The sequence below is a fragment of the Capricornis sumatraensis genome, chromosome 10, assembly GCF_032405125.1.
Source record: "Capricornis sumatraensis isolate serow.1 chromosome 10, serow.2, whole genome shotgun sequence".
Lineage (NCBI taxonomy): Eukaryota > Metazoa > Chordata > Mammalia > Artiodactyla > Bovidae > Capricornis > Capricornis sumatraensis.
Genome location: NC_091078.1, coordinates 34,170,570 through 34,194,084, shown reverse-complemented (window position 1 = coordinate 34,194,084; position 23,515 = coordinate 34,170,570).

Below are 23,515 nucleotides of genomic sequence, written 5' to 3'. Positions count from 1 at the left end.
GATTCCATCTTGGGGATTTCCCTAGCGGTCCAGTGGTTAAGACTCCACTGCAAGGGGTTATGGGTTTGCCTTCTGCCCAGGGAACTAAGATCCCACATGACATGGGACGTCACCAAAAGTTTTTTTTTAAGTTAAAAAAACATTTTTTTTTAAAGAAAGTTCCATCATGAATAGGCAGGAGAAATTTTTATTAGAAAATTGAACTCAATTGGATTGAATGATTTATAGATATGATAGGCTCAGTGAAGAGGCCAGCAGCTGCAAAGGGTAAAATTAGCACAAATTTCAGGTGTGATCTGATTCAGGCTCCAACTTTTACTTCAGATTTCTTCAGCTCCTCTCTTGTTCTTATGTCACCTTTTCCCTGTGTAATAAAATAGTTTTAGCAGTTCCTGTCTTCACCATTCATAAGGAGAGTGAGCATGTGCGTCCCCAGTTTTTCAGAAAAATAAAAGCCTCAAAATTCCCTTCTTGAATCAGTCTAGGTCATAGTCTCAACTCTAAACTTTTTATTTGTCAAGAAGAATAAAATGTTCCATTTGGCCTCACCTAGGAAATGGCAACCCACTCCAGTGTTCTTGTCTGGAGAATCCTAGGGACGGGGAACCTGGTGGGCTGCCGTCTATGGGCTCACAGAGTCGGACAAGACTGAAGTGACTTAGCAGCAGCAGCAGCAGCAGCAGCTCATGGATTCCATCAGGAAAATCTATATTTCTCTTTACATTACGACATCCTCTATAGAAACCTAGAGTGTCAAGATGGCCTGGGGCAGGAGATAAGCTGGAACTTCCTGGAGGTTCACTGGCTAAGACTCTACACTCCCAGTGCAGGGGGCCCAGGTTCCATCTCTGGTTGGGAAATTAGATCCCACATGCTGTAACAAAGGATTCCACATGCGACCACTAAAAGATTCTGCATGTCTCCACTGAAGATCCTGAATGCCGCAACTAGGAAAAAAGAAAAAGAAAAAGTCCAGGAGCTACAACTAAGACCCACTGCAGTCAAATAAATAAATAAATATTTTTTAAAAAGATGTATACAATTAGTGGTCCTATGGCAGCACAAACAAACTAGCCCAAATATTGCATGGAAAATGTTGGTAGTTAGCCTTTGATATGTTTGCTTAGTTTCCATCAGCGTTTTAAATAACACTGTTCCCCAAAGCAACTTACACATTTTATCTTTTATCTTGTTTATCGTATTCATTTCCTAATGCCCCCTTTTACGGGTAAAGGAGGAGAAGGGGGGAACAGAGGATGAGATGGTTAGATGGTATCTCTGACACAGTGGAAAAGACTTTGAGCAAACTCAGGGAGGTAGGGAAGGACAGGGAAGCCTGGCGTGCTGCAGTCCATAGGGTCGCATCGACCTAGCAACTGAACAACAACTCCATTTCAAGTCCTGTCTCAGCTCAGATTCCAAATTTGTGTTCTCTGACAAGATCTTGCTTATTTTGACATTCTAGATACATAATAGCTATGAAATACACAAAGAATAACTCATAAGGTATAAAACTTGAAGTGTCAAATAGTGGTAATGGCTAGTTCATTTTCAAATTTGAGTTTTCAGTTCTTTATTAAAGTTCATATCACTTACTAATCCTTTTTGTCTAAATCTTTAGCACTTGGTTTGTGACTTCTCCTTCCTTCCTTCCCTCCCTTTTTTCTTTCCCTCCCTTCTCTCTCCTACCTGAATGTAGTTTCCATATGTCTCATGCATTAGCACATGTTTAACAAAGTGCCTGTCTCAGAGGAGACGCTCATTCATATTTGTTAAGTAAGTTCATTGCGTTACCTTTTACATGTTATTATATTGTGTGTCCTCCTTGACCATGGCTGCATACATAATGGACCCAGACACATTGTACAGGCTATAGTTATGCAAGAGAGGAGAGCTCAAATGATACATGGGGCTGAGACTCACGAGTGTGGTGCTCTTTGCATTTTGTTTAACCAACTGAGTCAGCCTTCACTGACATTTACAACTCTCAGCTCTGAATAATGCAAATAAGTTCTTCCAAGGAGGAAAATCTTTTGTGAAATGGAATGTATAATATATCTCACCTTAAGTGTTAACAATATAATGAGAAGAAATTATTTCAAAAATTGGAAATTTGCATTTGAAATATTAGAAACATTTACTGAGCTAAATGTCAAGGAAAATTATTTTATATTCTGAAGATAGAAAATATAGCCAAGATTTGATAACCCCACTTGGTCTGATTTTTCTATTCTGTCTTTGTCAGTCACATTTTGTTTCACCATTTTACTGGTACAAATATATGTGAAATCACTTTCAACATCTTCCTGACCTTGTTCAGCAGATGAGTACAGAGGAAAAATGGGACCTTGGCTTTCTACACGAAATGAGCTTATTGTAGCTATTTGTTTTATGGCAGTTCTTTTTAAGAGGATGTGTCAGTGTTAATTGAATGAAAATGAGCTTCATGAATAGTGTTCAAATTCAAAAAAGATTAATGTCAATAGAGGCAGCTTGATTATATATATCTTTTCCCTATACTTTTGATATTTCTTGGGACAATGGAAAATAAAATTTTCTTTTATAAAACAGCTATTTTTCATAGTGGCAGAGGAAAATTAAATTCCTCAGATATAAGAATATAAATATGAAAGAAGTAAAACATTTGGGTTACCAGGTAGATGAGCCAATGATAAAGGTATTTTAGATATTCTGCCTGAAAGAAATAAGATTATATAAAAAAAAAATTCTCCCCACATAATAAATGAAGACAAAAGGAAGAATTTTTCTCTAATAATTCTAATAGGACCCAAATAAACTCATATGAACCTGAATATATAATTATACTGACTAATGAAAAAGTCACATTATAAATCCCTTTTACCTTTATTGTCTTACATGCTTATAATTTAGTCTTGATAATACCATAATAATATATCAATCAGCCATCGAATAAGCATAACAAATGATATTTGTATAATGGATCACATGGATTACAGTTTTTATCTTATTTGATCCTCCCAGCCTTTGGCAGCACAGATATCATCCTTTTATTACATATAAAATGATCAATGGTCAAAGATGGCAAAAGACAGCCTAAAATGAGACGGGCATGAATCTGGGAGTTTTGACCCCCAAGTATAGGTTGCTTTTTTTTTTTTCTCCACTGCCCTTTTGTGTTCCCCTTTGTGTGAAGACATATCCATCAGAATCAGCCTGGAATGCCCCAATTCCCCAGTATTGCACTCTGCATTCTATTTAGATGCCTCTATTATGGTTTCATGTTTTATTTCAGTTTGTTATCCTTCCTTCCATTGTCCACTGCTTCATATTCTTGGACACCTTTTCCTGGTCATAGCTGAATGTCCTCCAGTGGCTATAGCTGAGACCATGTGACAGTTGCTACACACCTTATTTTCTTTCATTCTGTACTTACCAGTACATGAAATTCTTTCATGTTTGTCCTTGACCCAAAACACAAAGTCTACATAATTTATATTTTTGTATTCAAGGAAGCAGTAGATTGTATCACAACACACATAAGGAAGAGACTTTGCTCTAAGTGAAAATGAAGTTGCTCAGTCATTTAAGACTCTTTGCGATCCCATTGACTGTAGTCTGCCAGGCTTCTCTGTCTGTGGGATTCTCCAGGCAAGAATACTGGAGTGGGTTCCCATTTCTTTCTCCAGGGGATCTTCCTGACCCAAGGGTCGAACCCAGGTCTCCTGCATTGAGGGCAGACACTTTACTCTCTGAGCCGCCAGGGAAGACCAAGTAGAATTGTTAAAGAAAATACAGGTTACCCAGGTGAACTTGAATTTCAGGTAAATTTAAAAAAAAATTAGTATAAATGTACCCTAAATATTGCACAGGACATACTTATCCTGAAAAATATTTATTGTTGTTAATATTCAAATTTAACTGAGTAGCCTATATTTTTATTTGCTAAATCTAACAACTTTAACAGTAAAAGAAATGTGGCTCTTTTTCAAGTCACCTCAGATCTCATTTAATAGTTTAAGTACAAGAAGAATCTACAGATAGGATTGGAATTTGTGAAGAATAAACAAATGAATATTCACAAGGAGCATCTTACATGTCAAAAGAAGAAATTGCTTCCAATCCAGCAACTAATTCTTTCAGAAATCACCAAGATCACATTGAGGCAGAATGCTACATGACAGATGGGACATTAGCCTGCTTTCCATTATTAAACTGGGAAGTGAGTATGCTGTGTAATTGAAAATGTCTGCAATAAAATAAAATTATGCTTCTGTATCTCAGTAGATTTCAAATTATAAAATTCATGTTATGTTTCCTGGCAGCTTTCTTGTTAACATATTAATTTCAAAAATTACTGGATGTGCTTAATATCTACTTCTGACTTTTAATAAAGAAAATCTAAACATTATTGGTTGAGTTTCAGACTACACTGTATTAATTCAATACATTGACTCTTGTGCGTATAACTTGGCCAGATCTTGTGGTGGATACAAGGCTGGGGTTTGCAATGGAGGAGCTTAACATTTAGATGGGACATGTAACCAAAAAGTACAAAGTCTTTAATTCAGTTCAGTTCAGTTCAGTTAAATCGCTCAGTCGTGTCCGACTCTTTGCGACCCCATGAATCGCAGCACGCCAGGCCTCCCTGTCCATCACCAACTCCCGGAGTTCACTCAAACTCATGTCCATCGAGTCAGTGATGCCATCCAGCCATCTCATCCTCTGTCATCCCCTTCGCCTCCTGCCCCCAATCCCTCCCAGCATCAGGGTCTTTTCCAATGAATCAACTCTTTGCATGAGGTGGCCAAAGTATCAGAGTTTCAGCTTTAACATCAGTCCTTCCAATGAACACCCAGGACTGATCTCCTTCAGAATGGACTGGTTGGATCTCCTTGCAGTCTACGGGACTCTCAAGAGTCTTCTCCAACACCACAGTTCAAAGGCATCAATTCTTCAGCACTCAGCTTTCTTCAATTAGGATGTCAATAAAAAACCTGAGTAGATTAGTACATCTTTGCATATTTTCTCTTTGGTTTTACCCATTTTTTTCACTTTCAATTTTGTGTATGTGAACTCTCTATTTCTTTCGTTCAGATCTATATTTTTATTCTAACACTACAAAATTTCATTTGTAAATTAAGCCTCTTGCTTTTCAATTCTACTGTGCATATTCTAATGGTGTTTGTGCTTCCAATTGTGGCTTTCAGTTTCTGTGATGATTATTCTCTTTCACTTATTCGATCATGAGAGGTTCTTATGAAAGTGTGGACTGACTTACAAGCAAAACTTACTAGGACTACCCTAGAGGTTCACTAGTTAAGACTCTGTTCTTCCCCTGCAGTGGGCACAGGTTTGATCACTGGTTGGGAAACTAAGATGCTGCTGCTGCAAGGCCAAAAAACAAAAGAAAAGAAAGAAAATTTTTTGAACCAAATAAAAATGAAAATGCAACATACCAACTTAAAACAGTTATATGGGAAAAGTAACAACAACAACTTAGTAAGACTTACTGAGAAATTATTCAGCATATCTATTGTTACGTGTGTGTGCATTCAGTCATGTCCGACTCTGTGGCCTCATGAACTGTAGCCCACCAGGTTCTTCTGTCCATGGAATTTTCTAGGCAAGAATATTGGAATGGGTTGCCATGTCCTACTCCAGAGGATTTTCCTGACCCTAGGATTGAACTGTGTCTCTTGTGTCTCCTGCATTGGCAGGTAGATTCTTTACCACCAGCACCACCTGGGAAGCCCATCTATTGTTATGCTTAACAGATATTTTTATCCATCAAACGTCTTCAGTATTTTACTTGTGTCTGTAATATATAAGTAATCTTATAATTGTCATCAAGATCATTGACTAGTGTTTCTTTGATGAAATTTGTAAGTGTGAGTTAGTTGTTCCAAAATGTGGGGTTATGATAATTTTACTTACTTATTAATATTTATGTTGTTTCCTTAAAGGAATAGTTAACAGACTTAAAAAAGAGCCACTTTTACCTTGGTAGTTTTAGAATTGTGTGTGTGTATGTGCTTAGTCGTTCAGTTGCGTCCGACTCTTTGTGACTCCATGGACTGTAACCCACCAAGCTCCTCTGTTCATGAGATTCTCCAGGCAAGAACTTAATTGTCATCAAATCACAAACTTGAGAGGCTTCTTTATAGAATTTGGGTCCACAAAGTCAAAAGCCAGAGTGTCTGCTCACTATGATAGTATCAGTTTTATTAGGCATAAATCATTCAGTTCAGTTCAGTTCAGTCGCTCAGTCATGTCTGACTCTTTGTAACCCCATGAATTGCAGCACGCCTGGCTTCCCTGTGCATCACCAACTCCCAGAGTTCACTCAGACTCACGTCCATCGAGTCAGTGATGCCATCCAGCTGTCTCATCCTCGGTCATCCCCTTCTTCTCCTGCCCCCAATCCCTCCCAGCATCAGAGTCTTTTCCAATGAGTTAACTCTTCACATGAGGTGCTCAAAGTACTGGAGTTTCAACTTTAGCATCATTCCTTCCAAAGAAATCCCAGGGTTGATCTCCTTCAGAATGGACTGGTTGGATCTCCTTGCAGTCCAAGGAACTCTCAAGAGTCTTCTCCAACACCACAGTTCAAAAGCATCAATTCTTCGGCAATCAGCCTTCTTCACAGTCCAACTCTCACATTCATACATAACCACAGGAAAATCCATAGCCTTGACTAGACGGACCTTAGTCAGCAAAGTAATGTCTCTGCTTTTCAATATGCTATCTAGGTTGGTCATAACTTTTCTTCCAAGGAGTAAGCATCTTTTAATTTCATGGCTGCAGTCACCATCTGCAGTGATTTTGGAGCCCCAAAAAATAAAGTCTGACACTATTTCCACTGTTTCCCCATCTATTTCCCATGAAGTGATGGGACTGGATGCCATGATCTTCATTTTCTGAATGTTGAGCTTTAAGCTAACTTTTTCACTCATGGTACATTATGTATACACAAAAGTGTGTATGTATGGATGTATATTTGTAGTTCCTTTTTACATAAATGCCTCCAGTAATTTGAATCAGGTATAAATAACTTACTTGCTCAAGGTTGCACAAGAAGTTTTCAAAACTGCCTTTAAAATCCGTACAGGTAGCCACATGACTAGGCTGTTTTTCTTGCATCCACGTTAGGATTGCAAAGCTGAGTCTATGTTGCTTTTGAATATTGTCAGGCCAGCATGTACCCATCCCAACTTGAGGTGAGAGGGAGGCAGCAATTTCCCCTCAGACATGATGTGTTTTTAAAATCACATCTTACTCGACTCTCTATTGGGTTCTTAGGCACTCTCACAGATGTAAATACAGGGGTCACTTGGTGTTTATGGTCCTATTGTTTTTCCTACATAGCTTGATTAAGAACTCTGCTGGGAAAAAAAGGTAACTGAGAGGAGAACAGAGCATTCTTAGGTTCATTGGGCATAATATCACCAACCAGAAAGGTATGCATGTGTGAACACACACGCTAAGTTTGAGTCCTAACAAATATTTCCTCATGTGTTTGTTTAAGATCATTTTCTACAATCAGTTTCTCTAAAAAGCAAGAGATATTTGTAGCTGTCTTCATGAAATGGAAAAGCGTTTAGACTTTAAAAGATAAAAAAAAAAGTTGACTGGTTTTTTGCTCTACAAAATAGCCAATGTATTCCATTTTTTAAATTTCAAAATAGAAATTTAAATGAAGATATGAAAAAGAAATAAAATACTTCCAATACTTTTTAATCTATTTTGAAAATATCTGTACCATTGTTTGATACAGATTTATTATAGATTTGTTTCATATTCCTGCATTCTATAAAAATAATATTTTTCACCTGTGACATCTTAATAGAACCCTCACAATGGAAATAACCAGTATGTTCCCAACTTTCCAATTTGTAGAACTTATGCCTTGAGTGACAGAAAAACCAACATTACTTCTAAAATGAGAAATTCTCATGAAAATATGGTGGGTTTCTGTGTTTCTGCAACTGTAATAATAGTGACTATTACTAAAGAAGACAGTGTCTGTACTTATCTCCCCTTAAAAATAATATTTTAGTATGAATTAGAGGAAATACATCTTCTATATGACAAAAAATCAGAACATTAGAGAAAATTACCATCCCAATCCATGTATAATCATCTTGTCGTAGTTAGAATCTGGATGGCCCTATTTATAGCTGGTAAAGAACAAAACTCTGCCTAATATTTTCTTTTTCTTTTTTTTTTTGCCTAATATTTTCTTATAACATAAAAATGTCATTTCAAAATATAAAAGAGGTGGCAAGCTTGTTTTTCCTTTGCAGCTTATTGATGTGTTCTCTCTCTTGTCAATAGACTTGTGGGCAGCTCAGGAGACCTGTCAGTGAGTGGGCCCTCTGGGGGTGCAATATGCCCATTGAACATGATAAAGTGTCCAGTTTCCCAGCCATCCATCCAGGGAAAGGAAATCAACGTTGTCTATAACAGAATCCTTCAAGTAGGGCAGGTCAGTTTCAATAGTGTAAGTAAGTGCTAGTAACTCAGTTGTACCCGATTTTTTGTGACCCAGTGGACTGGGGCCCACCAAGCTCCATCTGTCCGTGAGATTTTCCAGGCAAGGTTAGTGGAGTGGGTTGCCTTTTTCCTTCTCAGGGAATCTTCCCAACCCAGGGATCCAACCCAGGTCTCCTGCACTGCAGGCAGATTCTTTACTGACTGAGCTAAGGTTTTAATTCCAACTCTACCAAAAAGCACTGTCAAGCTAGAAAGCCATTCTTTGCCTGTATTCCTGTATGTTGTTTTCTTGATTGCTCTGACTAATGTACACAGGTGGAAAACTTGTAACTCTTTTCATTACTGTCAAGTTCTTTCTCTAATGACTTTGATCATAGGAGCAACAAAAATTCCTGATGCCAAGAAAAGGCTTAGACTGCTGAATTATACACCGTCTCCTCTTTGAGAGCCATAAATAACTGCTCTGTAAAAACCTTGATGTTAGCAGTACTGGCTACTATTGGCTAACAGGTAGGGCTCCTGAACTATGGAGACATGGTTCAGTTATAGATCATAGACCAGGGTGCTTATCTAGGATGAAGTGTGGGCTGCTGGTGATGGTTCATTGATGGTTTCAAATTCTAGTTTGCAATTTCCTTGAAAAATACAGTGAATGGACATACACAGAATGCATTTTGATTGTGATACTGTAAATTAGAATATTTTGGCATCAGCAACCTATACCTTTGTGCATTTGTTTCTTTATTTAGAATTAAGTTCCCATTTTACCACTTGATTGTTAAAATGTTTACTGGACACAAGAGGATGAAGTCAAACACAGGCTAGGATAAGTAAAGGGACTAGACATAGCCAAACTTGTATCCATTAACATTCATTTATTCATTAAGCAAATGTTTATGGTCATCTTACCATGTGCAAGCATTATTTAATGCATGGGATAGAGCAGAGGGAAAAACGAAGTTTTACTGCATGCATAATTTTGAGAAAATTATTTTTAACTTTTATAAACCTCAATTCTGTCATACATATTAGATTATAACAATATCTAAGCATTGGGGGATAATATCAAAAATAAATTTATTGGTTTTGGCTTATAATAGGTAAGAAAAATTTGAGAAAATATTATTATTGAAATAAAACTAGACATTTACTTTCTGATTACTCTTTCTAATGTACTAGTAATGACACAAGGGGAGAGAAAATATAAAAACAAATTATTTACTTAAATGATGGTAGGAATAATTTGTATCTATTTACTTATTAGATAAATTTGGCACAAATTCAGAAAAACTCATTTAGGATTACTTAGGAGAAGGCAATGGCACCCCACTCCAGTACTCTTGCCTGGAAAATCCCATGGACGGAGGAACCTGGTGGGCTGCAGTCCGTGGGGTCGCACAGAGTCGGACACGACTGAGCGACTTCACTTTCACTTTTCACTTTCATGCATTGGAGAAGGAAATGGCAACACACTCCAGTGTTCTTGCCTGGAGAATCCCAGGGACGGAGGAGCCTGGTGGGCTGCAGTCCATGGCATCGCACAGAGTTGGACGCGACTGAGCGACTTAGCAGCAGCAGCAGCAGCAGCAGCAGCAGCAGCAGCCGTGTCACTTTAGGGACTTCCCCAACAGCTCATTAGGTAAAGAATCTGCCTGCCAAAGAAGGAGACGTAAAAGATTCGGGTTCGATCCCTGGGTTGGGAAGATCCCCTGGAGGAGAGCATAGCAACCCACTCCAGTGTTCTTGCCTGGAGAATCCCATGGACAGAGGAGCTTGATGGGCTAAAGAAGACAAAAATGTCATAATTTGATTGGGGGGAGGATGAGGGTTAGTTTCCATCCAACACAGGATATAGCAATGTTGTCAGTGTATTAAGATTTACCCTATGTTTTTATAAACTTCGGCAAAAATTCTGTGGTGATATTGATGTTCAGTTATAATAGTTTTGTAAGAGATCAGGTGAGTTCAAGAACTTGCAGAAGTCTTCTTGTGCTGATTTCTACCTTGGGTTGAAACATTGATATCCAGTCAAAATGCTTTTTTAGATTTTGACAGAGCCTGAGTAACTACAGGAAACTGACATAATGAATTGGATTGCAGATTCAAAGAAACTGTAAAAATCCATACATTATGCAGATCCTTCAGGGGTTGCATCTGGCTCTATTAAATTACAGATCTTCACAAGCTTAGGGCCTGATTTTATTTATTCTTATCCAAACCACTGCTCTGAAGATGGAAAACCAGAGAAAAACTGAGTGTACAACAGCAAATTATTTCATGAAGATAAAAGTTAGAGAGTTTCTTACTAATGGACGATCTATGGTCACACCGAAAAGTGAGTCTAAACTGGGCTATTTTTTTTTTTTTTCTGCCCCAAGCAGCATAAGGGATCTTAGTACCTTAACCAGGGATAGAACGTGTGCTCCCTGCATTGGAAGCATGGAGTTTTAACCACTGAACCTCCCTAAACTGGGCTATTGTTGAGAAAGAAAAATAAATAGTGTGAGCTCAGTAGAAATATGGTGGTAAATTTGGGTGACTGAAAAGGGGGAGGGGTAAGGTCAGTGGGAATAGAGAGGTTATAATGGAGGTGACCTAGACTAACAGGAGAGGTAACCTAGATTAGCCTTAGAGCTGATAGCTGTCTCATATACCACTGAGGTAAGTAAGGTAAGTAGGGAATCTGGTTTGCTGATGTCCAGTCCCTAAGTCATGTCCAACTCTTTGTGATTCCATGGACTGCAGCACTGGCTTCCCTGTCCTTTACTATCTCCTGGAGTTTGCTCAGACTCGTGTCCACTGAGTCAGTGATGCCATCCAACTATCTGATTCTCTGTCAACCCCTTCTCCTCCTGCCCTCAACCTTTGCCAGCATCAGGGTCTTTTCTTTGGCTCTTCACATTAGGTGGCCAAAATATTGAAGCTTCAGCATCAGTCCTTTTAATGAATATTTCGAGTTGATTTTCTTTAGCATTGACCGGTTTGATCTACTTGCTGTCCAAGGGACTCGCAAGACTCTTCTCCAGCACCACAATTCAAGAGCATCAGTTCTTCTGCGCTCAACCTTCTTTGTGGTCCAGCTCTCACATCCGTACATGACTACTGGAAAAACCATAACATTGACTATATGGAAAAGTTATGTTTCTGTTTTTTAATATGCTGTCTAGGTTTGTCATAGCTTTTCTTCCAAAGAGCAAGTGTCTTTTAATTTCATGGTTGCAGTCACCATCCGCAGTGATTTTGGAGCCCAAGAAAATAAAGTCTGTCACTGTTTCTACTTATTCCCCATCTATTTGCCATGAAGTGATGGGACCAGATGCTATGAGCTAAGTTTTTTGGATGTTGAGTTTTAAACCAGCTTTTTCACTCTCCTCTTTCACCCTCTTTTTCACCAAGAGGCTCTTTAGTTCCTCTTCACTTTCTGCCATTAGAGTATTATCATCTGCATAGGGAATCTGCTTGGATCAAGCAGATTCATAAAGTGATCACATAAGTCAATATGTTAAGAATGATGAGAGCTAAGTTTACCACTGTTAAAGGTAAATTAAGGCTAAAAAGAATCACGAGGTGATGAATTAAAATTGGACCTACATATCACTGTGAACTGATGGCTTAAAAATATATCTATATACGGAACTAGATCTTTCTCAAGAGATACTGAATTAGTTAGAGATATGTGTGTGTGTGTGGTTGTATATGTATGTATGCATGTACATGTATATGTGTGTGTGTGTATACACACACACACACACACGCGCACATATATATATATATAGTGTCTGGCTGTCTGGCTCAGTCCACCAAGAAGTCCTAGGAGCATTGTGACTTGGGTAGCAATTAACATAATAAACACCTAGTCTTTGGTTTCCAAATACAAAACCTACACTGAAAGAACCAAGATTGGAAAAACTGTTGATTCTGGGGTAGGGCATTGAAATTCCAACTTTTCTTAGAACATCTTGCTGTGACAGAAAGTAAAAAAATGTTCAAAGAATGATAGGAAAGTGCCACAATATCACTTTTAGGATTCTCTTGGCCAAATTTAGGAAAATTGGAGCCTCAAAATAGATAATGGTAGGAAAGGAATATACCCCACTGAATAAAAATATAAATATGTCTATACATATATGTCTATTATATGAATATATAAATATATATGTCTACTATATAAATATGTCTGATTCACTGGAAAAGACTCTGATGCTGGGAAAGATTGAAGCAGTAGGAGAAGAGGATGACAGAGGATGAGATGGTTGGATGGCATCACCAACTCAATGGACATAAATTTGAGCAAGCTCTGGGAGTTGGTGATAGGGGAGCCTGGTGTGCTGTAGTCCATGGGGTCACAAAGAGTTGGATGCAGCTGAACTGAACTGATATCTATACTGCTATAACTAAATGAATTAAAATGAATGAACCAGTAAATAATTGGTAAAAACGAAAAGCTTTTCTGTGTAGTAGAATGCTAATAATAAATGTAGAAAAAACAATAGACTACAAAGACACTACAGGCCTACTCTTATTGTGGTATTTGATTCAGAAGAGAATTGTTCAATGGAAACCATGCTGATGGATGGTGATTTGATGGGAAATAGGATATTAATATAATACTGGATTATGTCTCCATAAATTGAATATATAAGCTACAAAAGGTAGGGGAGGAAGGTGATTATGTGGGGAAACCTGGTTAAAAGAATATAACCAGGTGTTAAAGGTTAACATCCCCTCTGTAGGCCTCTCATGTGAAGGACAGAGAAAAGCGCCTGATTTCTGTAGTTTGTCTACTGTGAAAGCACATCTTGAGCCCAGTAATGAGGAAACCTCAGGTGGACTCCAATTCAGGGTCATTCGACAATATTTAAGACCAACATTTCTTATTTATTTATTTTTGTTTGTTTGTTGTTTTTATATATTATTTTTTTACTTGACCACACCATCTGTCATATGGGATCTAGTGTTCTGACCAGGAATCGAACTTGTGCCTCTTACACTGGCAGCTCAGTCTTGGACGCTGGACCATCAGGGAAGTCCGTTGATCTACATTTTTTTAAAGCTATGAGGCTCAAGAACACAGACAAGAAAGGAAGTCTTCCACTTAGGAGAAAGCAAAAGAAACAATAACAATTTAATGAAACAAGTACTCCTGAATGGAATTCTGAACTAAGAAAGTAGGAGATTTGACTTACATAGTTAGTGAAATTTGAATGCTGTGTAAGGATTAGAAGATTCAGTTCAGTTCATTCACTCAGTTGTGTCCGACTCTTTGCGACCCCATGAATCGCATCACGCCAGGCCTCCCTGTCCAAAACCAAATCCCGGAGCTCACTCAGACTCACGTCCATTGAGTCCGTGATGCCTTCCAGCCATCTCATCCTCTGTCGTCCCCTTTGCCTCCTGCCCCCAATCCCTCCCAGCATCAGAGTCTTTTGCAATGAGTCAACTCTTCGCATGAGGTGGCCAAAGTACTGGAGTTTAAGCTTTAGCATCATTCCTTCCAAAGAAATCCCAGGGCTGATCTCCTTCAGAATGGACTGGTTGGATCTCCTTGCAGTCCAAGGGACTCTCAAGAGTCTTCTCCAACCACAGTTCAAACGCATCAATTCTTCAGCACTCAGCCTTCTTCACAGTCCAACTCTCACATCCATACATGACCACAGGAAAAACCATAGCCTTGACTAGACGGACCTTAGTCGGCAAAGTAATGTCTCTGCTTTTGAATATGCTATCTAGGTTGGTCATAATTTTTCTTCCGAGGAGTAGGCGTCTTTTAATTTCATGACTACAGTCACCATCTGCAGTGATTTTGGAGCCCCCAAAAAGTCTGATACTGTTTCCATTGTTTCCCCATCTATTTCCCATGAAGTGATGGGACCGGATGCCATGATCTTCGTTTTCTGAATGTTGAGCTTTAAGCCAACTTTTTCACTCTCCTCTTTCACTTTCATCAAGAGACTTTTTAGTTCCTCTTCACTTTCTGCCATAAGGGTGGTGTCATCTGCATATCTGAGGTTATTGATATTTCTCCCGGCAGTCTTGATTCCAGCTTGTGTTTCTTCCAGTCCAGCGTTTCTCATGATGTACTCTGCATATAAGTTAAATAAGCAGGGTGACAATATACAGCCTTGACGTCTTCCTTTTCCTATTTGGAACCAGTCTGTTGTTCCATGTCCAGTTCTAACTGTTGCTTCCTGACCTGCATACAGATTTCTCAAGGGGCAGGTCAGGTGGTCTGGTATTCCCATCTCTTTCAGAATTTTCCACAGTTGATTGTGATCCATACAGTCAAAAGCTTTGGCATAGTCAATAAAGCAGAAATAGATGTTTTTCTGGAACTCTCTTGCTTTTTCCATGATCCAGCGGATGTTGGCAATTTGATCTCTGGTTCCTCTGCCTATTCTAAAACCAGCTAGAACATCAGGAAGTTCACGGTTCACGTATTGCTGAAGCCTGGCTTGGAGAATTTTGAGAATTACTTTACTAGCATGTGAGGTGAGTGCAACTGTGCAGTAGTTTGAACATTCTTTGGCATTGCCTTTCTTTGGGATTGGAATGAAAACTGACCTTTTCCAGTCCTGTGGCCACTGCTGAGTTTTCCAAATTTGCTGGCATACTGAGTGCAGCACTTTCACAGCATCATTTTTCAGGATTTGAAACAGCTCAACTGGAATTCCATCACCTCCACTAGCTTTGTTCATAGTGATGCTTTCTAAGGCCCACTTGACTTCACATTCCACGATGTCTGGCTCTAGATGAGTGATCACACCATCATGATTATCTGGGTCGTGAAGATCTTAAATGGAGTAGCCATCATGGTCAACAAAAGAGTCCAAAATGCAGTACTTGGAAGCAATCTCAAAAATGACAGAATGATCTCTGTTCGTCTCCAAGGCAGGTATCCAAGTCTATGCCGCAACCAGTAACGCTGAAGAAGCTGAAGTTGAATGACTTTCTGAAGACCTATAAGACCTTTTAGAACTAACACCCCCAAAAGATGTCCTTTTCATTATAGGGGACTGGAATGCAAAAGTAGGAAGTCAAGAAACACCTGGAGAAACAGGCAAATTTGGCCTTGGAATGCAGAATGAAGCAGGGCAAAGACTAATAGAGTTTTGCCAAGAAAATGCACTGGTCATAGCAAACACTCTTTTCCAACAACACAAGAGAAGACTCTACACATGGACATCACCAGATGGTCAACACCGAAATCAGATTGATTATATTCTTTGCAGCCAAAGATGGAGAAGCTTTATACAGTCAACAAAAACAAGACTGGGAGCTGACTGTGGCTCAGATCGGTGAACTCCTTATTACCAAATTCAAACTCAAATTGAAGAAAGTAGGGAAAACCGCTAGACCTTTCAGCTATGACCTAAATCAAATCCCTTATGATTATACATATAATGGTTAGCTGCTACTTTTTTCAATATTTATTTTCATTTATTTAATTGGCTGTGCTGGGTCTTTGCTGCAACATGCAAAATCTTTGATCATCATTGTGTCATGCAGGAATTTTTTTTTTTTTTTAAGTTGTGGCTTGTGGGATCTTTAGTTGCATCATGTAGGATCTAGTTCCCTGACCAAGAATCAAACCTGAGTCCCCAGGATTGGAAGCACGGAGTCTTAGCCACTGGACCACCAGGGAAGTCCTTTTAAACAGTATATTTGTAATTTCACTTCTTTAATAACTATACTACAGCCCTAACAGAATTGTTAGGGGTGAATGAGCATGTTGGAACTAGAAGGGAACTTGTAAGATGATGCAGTCCAACTCTTTCATTTTATAATTGAGCAAAGTGGATTCCAGAGAGGTGAAGTAATTTTCCTAATATCAGCTGTGTAATTAATGACAGAATCATTATGTGTACTTTGGTCTCCCTGCCGCTGCTCCTCAACAGCTGCTATGTAAGAATCCTGCATTTGGTTCATTCAGTTCAGTTCAGTCGCTCAGTTGTGTCTGACTCTTTGTGACCCCATGAATTGCAGCACGCCAGGCCTCCCTGTCCATCACCAACTCCCGGAGTTCACTCAGACTCACGTCCATTGAGTCAGTGATACCATCCAGCCATCTCATCCTCTGTCATCCCCTTCTCCTCCTGCCCCCAATCCCTCCCAGCATCAGAGTCTTTTCCATTGAGTCAACTCTTCTCATGAGGTGGCTAAAGTACTGGAGTTTCAGCTTTAGCATCATTTGAACCTCATAAATGTAGTTGTCCACATCTGATGGGAAGGTTAGTATATATTGTGTGTGTTTAGTCACTCACTTGTGTCCAACTCTTTGCGGCCCCATGGACCATAGCCCACCAGGCTCCTCTGTCCATGGGATTCTCCAGGCAAGACTGGAATCAGTTGCTGTTTCCTTCTCCAGGGGATCTTCCAGACCCAGGGATCGAAACTGCATCTCTTGTGTCTCCTGCATTGGCAGGCAGAGTCTTTACCACTGCACCACCTAGGAAGCCCTAAGCACACAGTGGGGCACACTTATACTCACTTTGCTGATCAATCTATCAGTCCTGCAGAGTATTAAGAGTCCTAGCACTGTATGCCCCTTGCCTTTATTCAGCCACACCCCCTCTTTGTTATTCCTCTTACATACCATACATACTCCAGCCTAAGGGTTTATCCTAGTGTTTCAGGCTGTTATAACAAGTTATCATAAATTGGGTGGCTTAAACAATAAACATTTACTTTCCCAATTCTGGAGGCTGAAAATTCCAAGATCAAGGTGTCAGTATGGTTGAGCCCTGGTGAGGGCTCTCTTCCTGACCAGCAGGCAATCACCTTCTTGCTGAGTCTTCACATGGTGAGAGAGATAGTGTTCCAATCTCTTCACCTTCTTAGTATAAGGATATTAATCCCATCATGGGGGCTTCACTCTCCTGATGTCATCTAAGCCCAGTGACCTTCCAAGAGCTCTTCTTCCAAAGACCATCACATTGGGAGGGAGAGCTTCAACATATGGATTTTGGGGGGGGCACACAAACATTCAGTCCATAGCAGGGCCTTTGCTTTTAACCATTCTGTCTGCCTGGCATGCCCCTCCCCAGATAACCTCTTGTCAAATTTCCTCCTCTCCTTCAAGCTGTCTCCGTCTCTCAGTATGATGGATACTTATCACCACATTCAGTTCCACAAGCTGCACCACCTGCTTCTCCATTATCCTTGAGCCAAGTGAAAGTACCTGGTTCTACTTTTTCTTTTTTCCATTATTTTAAAATTTTATTTCTTGTGTTTATTATTCATTATCTGTTTCTCTTATCATAATATAAGAGCCACACAGCAATGATCTTTACTTCACTGACTGATGGGCACAGTGTACAGGGCAATGTCTGATACATAATATGCACACAATAAGTATTTTATGAGTGACCCCATCAGAGTTATTCCATAAATCCATGACTAAACCAATGGCAATAGATTATATTCAGAGGTTTAGACAAGTGGTTCTCAAAGCATAGTTCCCACATCCATGGAATTAGCATTACCCAGAACCTGGTTAGAAATGGACTTGTCAGGTCCCAAATCAGACCTACTGAGTCAGAAACTCTAGTTTTAAGGCCCACTTGTGTTTTAACAAGCTTATTGAGTCTGATGCACATTCAAGTGTGAAACAATTGGTTTTTGCAAACCAGTAACCCCTAACAGCTATCTGAACAAACCAGAGGCAGGCAGGTAGACAAAAATAATGTGCAACTCACGTCTTTCTATCTTTTAAAATTTGTAGCAAATAATCATACTCTTGGTAAGTCAGAGAGTCGTGCTCCTTGACAAACAAAGAAATAAACTAGGAGGAATAAGTTCAAGGGTCGCTGCTGTAGGAGAGGAGCTAGTATTTTCACTGCCCTATCCTCCTTCCCCAGCTCACCATATACTATTACCTGCCTGTAACCTGTCCCTACCTGACTCAGTGAGAAGGGCCATCGTGGACCTGACCAATCACATCATAATTCTCTGCCGCTTTTCTGACTTGTTAAATTACATGACTTTCCAAGTTTCTTTGCATTATTCGTGTAGTGTTCGTTTCTATTACTGGGCAGCATCTGGAGGGGAGGTTGCATAAAAAGCACCCCTGTTTTAACTTGACTCCAGATTTTAATCAGGCAGAGGAGGCTACAACCCAGACTCTCTTTAGAAATAAAAAATGTCATTTTTAATTATTTAAAATATAATTTGTTAAGACAACTACTTGAGATTTCCATCTTATTCAACATTTTATTATTTAAAGTCACTAGTGATAAGACAGTCCTGTTAGACTTCCCTGGTGATACAGTAGATAAGAATCTGCAGGGGACACAGGTTCGATCCCTGGTCCAGGAAGATTCCACATGCTGCGGGCAACTAAAGCCCATGCACCACAACCACAGGAGCCTGTGCTCTAGAGCTTGTGAGCTGCAACTACTGAGCTCGTGAGCTGCAACTACTGAAGCCCCTGTGCCTAGAGCCTGTGCTCTGCAAGAGAAACCACCACAATGAGAAACCTGCACACCGAAACGAATAGTCCTGGCTCACTACAACTAGAAAAAGCCTGTGTGCAGCAACGAAGACCCAGCACAGCCAAAAATAAATAAATTAAATAAAAGAAAAACCATGGTCCTTTTCGTGAGGGAACACCTAGTCTAGTGGAAAATCATATGAGTAAATCAGAGGTGATACAGGAGTAAAATTCGAGCAGAAAGGACAAGGCAAGCATGAACTGTAGTTGCATTTCTATGCATGCTCAGTCATGTCAGACTCTGTATTTGACTCTTTGGGACCTCATGGACTGTAACCCACCAAGCTTTTCTGTCCATGGGGTTTTTCAGCCAGAACACTGGAAAGGATTGCCATTTCCTTCTCTAGGGGATATTCCCAACCCAAGGATTGAACCCACACCTCCTGCATTGGTAGGCAAATTCTTTACCACTGAACCACCTGGGAAGTCCATTACAGGCACTTAAAGACAGAGAAGAGTATATCCTAGAATGTTAGGTATTAAGGAATATCGGTAGTCATACAGAAACTTGATGGTTAAACTAAGTTAGGGAAACTCTGATGAAGGTACAATAGTTTATACTTTCTTCTAAAATCAGAATGACTTTCCCGTTATTATTTTTGTATTTCTGATGCCTCAGTTAATTTATTTAAGAGATGTCTGCTCTTTCTCTTGGATGAAAGAAACTTGATAGGAAAAATGTAATACTGAAACGTGCACCTTAGATTAACTGACAGCTCCAAATCATGACAGTGGTTGTGTTCACTATGGAAAATTCTATGTCCAGGAGGCTCAGAACAGGACAGCACCAGGGATAGCTCCCTCTTGCTCTCTGCACACTATGTCAGGGGAGCAATGGGTTCAGAGGAGATACACAGAAGTTTGTCAGGCTGTTCCCTGTGGCTTGGTAAATTGCCTATGATTAGTCACATTTTAAAGTATGTTTTGATCAAACAGGTCTTTTTCTGACTCTAAATCATCCAGGATACCAAGAAACTATATCTACTAGGAAAGGAGTCATGTATAATTCTAGTCTATGTTAATTAGCCACTCAAGGATCCTCATTATTTTAGATATTTTCAGTACATCAAAGACTTAATAGACATTATTCATGCGACTGTGTTAAGAAAGTACTGTTAAGTGAAATACCTAGTTCATTTGATCTGAAATTAATGTTTATCAAATTCATCTTGGTAACATTCAAGATTCAAGATGATAAGAAATTTGATGACCTATGTGGTCTTTGATGAACCAGACTCTGTGACATAATCGCATAAGATTTCATGGATTCTTTCATGGAAGTGACTGCAGACTGGCATAGGCAGAGTATTGCTTCAGTTGCATATATTGGGAGAAACACAGAACAACCAAAGGGAATGAAATGGTTAAAGATACAGCCCTTCATCCACTTAGAATAAAATTCCCATTCCTTTGTAAAGGGTCCTCTCATAATTCTGACTCCAGTTTATGAGAGGCTGGGCTAGTGGAATGCTATGTAGTCACCAGACTAACAATTCAGGGTTGGGAGGATGAGAGCTGGAAAGACTCCCTGAGGAACATAAAGCTGTTGTTTTTACATCTTTCCATTTAGGTCCACTGTCTGATTCAGCTTGGAAGGCTTTCTTTCTTTTTTTTTTTTTAATTCACTACCCTCTGAACTGACTGAAGTGAATTGTACCAGGATCTCAACAGTATTTGCAGTGAAATATCCTGTGCCAGTCACACACATACACATATCCCTTCTTGGGGAATGTTCCTGGTAAATGCATGTGTACTTTTTGGTCCTTATTGATCTTGTGCACAGTGTTTATATAATACTGTATCAGTAAGGTAAAGTATTGATGACGTTGCCAAAACTAGTTCCCATCACTTAATAATTCCCTTAAAAGAATCAGGCAATGGTAATCATAAAGGAGTTTATTAACATAGCAAAAATGAGAGTATGTTTTAAGTTCCAATTGTAATGATATTTTGTCTAGAGGACACTGATTTCATTTCACCATGCTGCTTCTGTAAATGGAAGGGAAACAGAATTATGATTCAAATTACTAGCATAATGAAAAATCATTTGTATTCCTTTTTATTGCATGGGCAGACACCTGGTGAATAAGATAACCACATATTACTGAGAAGAGCTTTACAGGGAGAAGGAGGCAAAATCCTCATTAAATATCTGTCAAGTGTTTAAAATTATAAAGTCATGAGGGGGTGTAAAATTTAATGCTACTTACAATGCAAGACCTACTTTAGCCAGGATTAATAGCAAATTTTTAAACACAGTGAATAGTTGTGAGTTCCTTATTAAAAGGGCTTTTGAAAGGGTTATGGTTACAGGTAGTTCAAAAATGCTGACAAGTGAGGTTGGCACAGTTGTACATTTGAGACCTGTCAGAGCTAACAAATTCAGAGCATGACATACTGGGATTGAAGGGAGGTGAAATGTATTCAGTGAATGTGCTGTTTTTTTTCCTCCATGTCAGTTGGTTGGGCTTTGCACAGTGTGAAAATAAGTATTCTGTGTGCTCTCCACCACAGTCGGATGACTTCACATTGAATGTTATCTCAATATTACATTTGAAACTTTCCCACCAATTCCTTTTGTTTTCTATCCTAAGTGTCCTGGATACAGATAAGACCTTAGAGATCTAACTTGAATTTCAAGTCCAAGTTCTTCCCTTCAAGGAAGATCTTTTGGGAGATTGACCAGAGTTCTGACAGGAAACACAGGGCACAGGAGATTAGATTCTGAAGACAAATTAATACAGAAATGATTTACAAAGTCATGTTCAGAGATTGGGAAATCAACAAAGGATGCTAAGGGATCCAGGAATTAGTGACTGTGAAAACAGAATCCTTTTAATTCTTAGACCCTTAGGAGGTAAAAGATGGAAACATGAAGTGCTGTCCTAGTAAGCACATTGGTTATTGGATATAGCTATCCCCAGAAACATGATGCCAGAACATGGAAATTTCTGAGGGAAGAAGTATCCAGAATTCTGTCTCCTACCCCAAGTCTCTTGCAGATACACCGCATTGGCCAAACTAAATCAGAAGTAAGAAGGCAAGATAGCCTTGGGGGTGAAATCAAAGCAGTATCAGGAACACAGTGGGAAGAGAAGCAGAGAGAATGCTAAAGGATAAGGTGTAAAATGAGGATAAGGCTGCTCATTGGATAAGACTGGATAGAAGAAAGTGGCATAAATAATTAGTTTCCCTTTTGGACATTGTTCTAAAGAGATACACTTACTGGCAATGTCTCAGAGAATAAAAAATCCTGACTCCATACTTAATCTATTCTTTTAGCTCTAAGCCTCATGCTCTGCTATCTGTCTGGTTATACTGGCTCTGCACCTTTTGTAAAAGAATGTTGTCTATAGCCCGAAATATATAGGATACCCGCTTCTCAAGCTTCTAAGCTTTAAAAGTATAACACTTTTCCATTCGTATAGAGATAAAAAGTTGCAGAACAGAGAATAATATTTGTCTTGTTGGAGATTTATAGAAACATTGTGACCAGACCTACATGGACAGATGCAAGAACAAAGGGTTCTAGCACCAAGAAGTTTGTGACAACCGCTCATACCCCTCTGCTGCTGCTAAGTCGCTTCAGTCGTGTCCGACTCTGAGTGACCCCAGAGACGGCAGCCCACCAGGCTCCCCTATCCCTGGATTCTCCAGGCAAGAACACTGGCGTGGGTTGCCATGTCCTTCTCCAGTGCATGAAAGTGAAGAGTGAAAGTGAAGTCACTCAGTCGTGTCCGACTCTTTGCGACCCCATGGACTGCAGCCTACCAGGCTCCTCTGTCCATGGGATTTTCCAGGCAAGAGTGCTGGAGTGGGGTGCCATCGCTCTAGTATAAAAGAAGCCTGATGTTGTTCAACTTATTGGCCTGTTGTGTGGTGAGCAGTAGAAGCTTGGGTTCAGTGACAGTCAGGATACAATAATTGTCAGCTAAGGCCTTTCTCCTTGGCTTTATGTGGAAGTATTACTTTCATTTTGAAGTTTATAAAGTCAAGAAAAGGATCCATTGAGAAGAACTAGATCTATGTGGTTGAAACAATTACATATATTACTTATAACAGTTTATCCACCTTTCCATTTTTTTAACCACAAACAAAACTGGGTTTCAACTAGGAAGCTGGGCAAAGTGTCAGCTCCTTATGGAACACAGAAGTGCTTTTGGAGAAATTCAATTAGTTGCTGGATCTAGTTTGTCAGGAGTAGGGAATCATGGAACCCCTTGACAGTACATGGAAACCCAGGGCTCATCCTTTGTGATTCAGACACCAGGCTGATAGCAGACTAATTCAGACTCTTCTAGTTGGTGGGCCCAGGATTACTGAAGCAGCCTCCTTACTGACCAAGATTGGCTTAGTACCAGGGCAAGTTCAAGTCTGGAATAAAAGTCACCAGTGGCTATAGCTGTAAGTGATTGAGTGCACAACCATCCACAGTCTTTAGAGATGGTTAAGCAGTTGGAAATGTTTTTTAAGCAGTGTAAGTGCTTTCTACTTATTGAAGGAGGAGACTTTACAGTAAATTAGTCCTTGTGACATTCTGAATTCAAAATA